Source organism: Arachis hypogaea, chromosome 11 (assembly GCF_003086295.3).
Source record: "Arachis hypogaea cultivar Tifrunner chromosome 11, arahy.Tifrunner.gnm2.J5K5, whole genome shotgun sequence".
In the NCBI taxonomy this organism is placed as follows: domain Eukaryota; kingdom Viridiplantae; phylum Streptophyta; class Magnoliopsida; order Fabales; family Fabaceae; genus Arachis; species Arachis hypogaea.
Window position 1 is genome coordinate 94,247,725 of NC_092046.1, and position 6,000 is coordinate 94,253,724.

Below are 6,000 nucleotides of genomic sequence, written 5' to 3' on the forward strand. Positions count from 1 at the left end.
ACAAAGCAAAAACGAAAATATGGCAGACCTCTCCTCTGAAAGGTGTAAAAGGTTCTTTAAATACTTGGTTAATGACCAAGGATTACACAGAAAGGATAAAACAGTCTATTTAGTGCTAAAATCCACTTCTGGGGCTAACTTGGTGAGTGTTTGGGCTGACCTTTGATGAGATCCACGTGCTATGAGGCTCCTTAGGCATGGAACGCCAGCCAGGGTGTCCTCTCTGGGCCTTTGGACGCTGGGCTCTACTCTTTGGGTGCTGGACGCTTGGAAAGCGGGTAGGAAGCTGGCGTTGGGCACCAGTTTTGGGCCTTCTAATCCAAAGCAAAATATAAATTATTATATATTTCTGGAAAGCTCTGGAAGTTAGGTTTCTATAGCCGTTGAAAGCACTCTTCCGAATGCAGGCAGGTCAGACTTCTGCTCCAGCTCCTCAATTTCAGCCAGAAAATATCTGAAATTGTATAAAAACAAAAAAGCTCATAGTAGAATCCAAAAAAGTGAATTTAACATTAAAATCTATAAAAACTTAATAAAAACTAAATAAAAACCACTAAAAACTATATGAAAATGATGCCAAAAAGCGTATAAAATATCCGCTCATCACAACACCAAACTTAAACTGTTGCTTGTCCCTAAGCAACTAAAAACACATTAGGATAAAAAGAAAATTAAGATACAATAAATTTCTAAGTTTCGAATGAAGCTTAGTTAAAATCAGATGACCGGGACTTAGTAGCTTTTTGCTTCCGAACTGTTTTGGCATCTCACTATCCTTTGAAACTCAGAGATGTTGGCATCCTTAGGAGCTTAGAATCCAGATGATATCATTAACTTTCCTAGTTAAGCTTATTTTGATTCTTGAATACAACTTTTTGAGTCTTGGCCATTATCCTAAGCACTCTGTTTTCCAGTATTACCACTAGATACATTCATGCCACTGAAACTTTAACTAGGTGAACCTTTTCAGATTGTGACTCAGCTTTACTAGAGTTTCCAGATAGAGGTGTCCAGAGTTCTTAAACACACTCTTTTTGCTTTTGACCACGACTTTAACCGCTCAGTCTCAAGCTTTTCACTTGACACCTTCACGCCATAAGCACATGGTTAGGGACAGCTTGATTTAGCCGCTTAGGCCAGGATTTTATTCCTTTAGGCCCTCATAACCACTGATGCTTAAAGCCTTAGGCCCTTTTACCCTTACCTTTTGGTTAAGGGCTATTGGCTTTTTCTGCTTGTTTTTTATTTTTTTTCTTTATATATATATATATATATATATATATATAGATGTCCCGAAGCGGATCAAGGAGGGAAAGAGGAAGAAGGCGAGAAAGTAAAAGTCAGTAACAATGCAGAATGATATGCAAGAACAAGGAAGTAGATATGAAGTTAGATGCGGCAATAGTCCGCACGCATATGCAAGTTAGTATGATGTTAGATGCAGTGGAAGTCTGCACGCATATTCAAATGCAGATGCAGGAAATGTAAAATGAAGAACACAAAATTGAAGAACTAGATAAAACTTTTATTGAAGGATTGAAATTGAAAAAGAAAGAAGAGGGAAGAAGAAGAGCTGGAGAGCTTACAAGGGAACTCTCAGAGCTTCTCTCTTTAACTTCTCTCTATGTTATGTAAAACTGAAGGGTGCCTCACAATGAGAACGAGGCCTCCTTTTATAGCCAAAGATTCTACTGTTTCTACAGTACAGGTAAAGATAACCGGTACTATTTCTACAGTATAGGTTTTGATTTTTGTGATTACATATATTTAGAGATTGAAGACTAATCCTCCATGAGGTCAATTCCAAAGCAGTAATCTTCATTTTGATTATAACCACTAGAGGACTCTGCCGACGAAGTGGGATTTTCTTTGTGTTTCTTATCTTCTTCGATCATTTGCATGATTTGCTGAAGATGCCTTGCTAGGGATTCTTTTGATTGAGCTCTTGCGAGGGCTGCAGCTATTTGGGCTTTCTGATTGAGAAACGAAGCCGTTTCTGGGTCTGAAATCTTCTGACTGTCTGGATTGGTTTTGAACCATTCTCTGACCTTTTCTGGATAGGCCATTGTTGAATCAAATTGAGACCACCATTTTATGTAACCATGCCTTTGTAGGATTGGAAATGATTTTGGGTGCCCTGATTTAGCATATTTGTATTGCCAAGACAATACCCATGCCAGTGAAAAAGTTGAGAAAAATTTTAACATTATCGGAACACATGTTTTTTGACTGTTAAATTTTGATTGAAAAAGTTTATACCCTTCATCTGTTGGTGAGGGTAGAATTTCTGGGATTGGCCCAAAGAAGTCCCACCATTGGTAGAACCAATTTCGAAAAACATAATTGATGTTTCTTTTGAAATAGATTAACCATGAATGTTTGTACTGAGTATTTTGAAACCGAAATAATTTAGTCCAGACTTCCATGTAGTCCCAATAATTAAAACCTATTAGGTCATAATTTTGAGAAAATTTTTGAATTTTGTTTAAATTGTTCCCAAATTACTTTGGGGACAAGATTTTGAGAATTTGGATGGTGGAATGGGTTATAAATTCAGGATTGGTTTTGTCTTTGTAATGCTTAATAGACACTGAGTCAGTATCTATTAGGATGAATTCATAAAATTGGCGAATTTTGTAGGGTGCCAAAGGCCTGAAGTGGAATCCAGTGGGAAAATTTTTTGGATGACTTTGTTTGGTGAGCTATCCCAAAATTCAGGCTCCATATGGATAATGTTTGAGGTCTTCTTTGTGGACATGTAGTTGGTTTGGGATTTTTGTTTTTTGATGGTGCTTGGGGATGTTTGGGGTGATTGGGTAATAGCTTTTTCTTTTGGGTTTTGTATTATTGTTTTTTGGATGGCCATTTGGGATATCAGTTGAGTTATGTCGATTTCTTCATCTGACTCACTGCAAATATCGGCCCAAGATTTTTTGTTGAGTCTTGTGAGACCTTGGTCCTGTAGAGCCAGGATGGTTTCGATTGGGAAGGCATATTCTGCCTTAGTTTGTTTGGATTGAGTGATTGCTGGTTCAATTGATTATTGGGCTGAGCTTTTGGAGGATTGTTGGGCAGGTTGTTGGGTAGAAGACCCAGATGGGGTGGTAGACCCTAATTTTTTGATGGGCCCAGGTAGAGCTAGGCGAATGCTTTTGTCTTTAGCAGAGGCTAAAGTTGCCTTTCTAGGCATCATCATGTCTGTCCTTGTCTCCCTGCAGATATTCACGTGTGAGAAAGTCAGGGAGAGAATTTGAGTTGCCCTTGATATGCTCAATATCAAAATGAAAGACACTTAAAATGGCTTGCCATCTGGCAAAAATTTGTTTTGATGCGAGGTTTTTAACATCATTTTGTAAAACATCTTTGGCCGATTTGCAGTCAACTCGGACTAAAAATTTTTGATTGAGTAAATCAGACTGAAATTTTGTGATACACAAAACAATGGCTAAAATTTCCTTTTTGATGGTGGAATAGCTCTGTTGAGTATTATTCCAATGCTTTGATGTAAATGCAATGATACATTCTTTACCATGCAGTTTTTGTTTCAAGATACCACCATATCCTAAGTTAGATGCATCTGTTTCAACAATTTTGAATGCATGAGGAACAGGTAGGTAGAAGCAAGGGAGATTGCGAACTTTGGTTTTGAGAAATCTGATGATGTCAGAATGTTTGTCCATCCATGACGGAGGATTTTTCTTAAGCCTATCATGAAGAGGCTTAATGAGATTGTTAAGATTTGGGATGAAGTCCGAGACATAATTAAGGCATCCTAGGAACCTCTGTAGTTGAGGTTTGTCAAGGATATAGTCTGGGAATTTTTTCGCAAACAGTATTGATCGTTCGATAGGGGTTATTGTTCCTTGGGAAATGATATGACCAAGAAAATGAATTTTTGTTTGGAAAAGGACAATTTTTTATTTTGAAACAGCAAGTCCGTTTTTCTGGATGATGTACATAAAGGTTTTAACATGTTTAAAATGTTCTCCTAAAGTTTGGGAGAAGATTAAGACATCATCTATGTAAACGATTGCGAAGTTTGAATATGGGTTAAACATATCATTCATGATTTTTTGAAACTTAGATGGGGCATTTTTCAGACCAAACGGCATTACATTCCATTCATATTGACCAAATGGGACTGTAAATGCAGTTTTGTATCTGTCAGGGATAGAAGTCTTAAAACCTCTATTCAGAAGTCATGCAAAAGATTGACCAAGTTTTAAATCGTTTTACTACTATCCCTAAAACTCCTACAAACTCTGGTGAGTCTACATCTCGTATTCAAACTCGCTCTTCCAAGGCCATTAATGCCCTTGGCCATGATTCGAATGAATCTTCCTCTGATCAGAGTGATGATTCGGGCAAATCATCCCTTAAAGTTAGCCCAATTATGACCAACTCTATAACCAAGTGGAAGGGTCTAACCAAACCTTCTGCATACGGTTATAATCATGTCTCCGCCCCAGATTTAGCTCTCAAAGAAAGAGAACTAGGTTTTGTCAGCTTCAATGCCAATAATGTCTATAAATGGAACATAGACGGCAAAACCGAATATGACTATGGTAAGCATATCTTACCAAGCTGCTCATGAAACCTCTGAAGAAGCAATAGCCAACATTATTGTTTCTGGATTCAGTGGTCAACTCAAAGGATGGTGGGATAACTACCTTTCTGATAACTGATGGATATTTTTGTGGAAAAACGAATTTCTCCAAAACACCCAAAACTAACCGGCAAGTGCACCGGGTCGTATCAAGTAATAAAACTCATGGGAGTGAGGTCGATCCCACAGGGATTGATGGATCAAGCAACTTTAGTGGGTGATTAGTTTAGTCAAGCTAACATTTGTGTGATAATTGATGCAGCAGACAGTAAATGACAAGGAAAATTAAAGTGCGGAAAGTAAATTGGACAGTAACTTAAAGAACAAGAAAGTAAAATAGCTGAAACTTAAATTGCAAGAAATGTAAATTGCATCAAATGTAAAGGGGAGTGGGTGCTGGAAATTAAAGAGAACAATAGATCACACAACTGGAAATTTAAATTACTGGAAAGTAAACTGAGAGCAATGTAAATAGAGAAGCAAAATTATAGTGAATCAGAATTTAGAGCAATTGCAGAGGAATTTAAAATTTTGCAGGAAATGTAAATGAGATTTGCAGCAAGCTTAATGTAAATTAAATTGAAGAACCAAACAGAAAGTGAAATGCAGCTCAATTGCAATAACTAAAGGAAAGTTGAAGATCTCAGGGGTTGGATGAGACTAGAGACCAAGTCTAGATCTCAATTCCTTCCTTGATCCAACAGTAAACAATTTGCAGAAGAAAAAGAGATGAAAGCAGTAAAGAGAGGTTTAATTCAAATTGCAATTCACTGAAAGTTTGCACAAGAGGAAAACAGAGAGAATTCTCAAGTTGAGATTGAAACAGAATTTCTTCAATTCTCAACCCAAGATTTAAAACAAAAAGAAAAACTAAAGAGAGAGAGTTCTATATTCCTAATGCTCACTAGTGGAGCTCGCCTTCTATTCTCTCTATTCGGGCTTACTTTCTAAAATGAGAATGATGCCTTATATAGGCATTTTTACAAAATGAAAATGAAATTCAAAACAAATTACAATTAAAATAAAATTTCTATTCTAACTATCTCTTGTGCCTTTGAGTGGTGTCAATTGGGCCTTGCTCTTGATGAAATTGGGTTGATAGAGGCCTTGGTTGATTGCTCTTGGAGTTAGAGAGAGAACCAATGTGAACCGGGTTGTGAATCTTAAAAGTTTGAGTAAAAGTTTGAGGCAAACTTTTACTCCAACTTTTCACATCAGTTGCCCCATTCTTGCTGATACCAACGTTGGGGCAAAAGTTTGGGGTCAAACTTTTGCTCCAACGTTGGCCCCCTAGTACATATATGTGGCGCTACTTTGTCCTCTTGTCAACGTTGCCAATTTTATGCCCACTATAGACTATTATATATGGTTGGAAAGCTCTGAATGTCAACTTT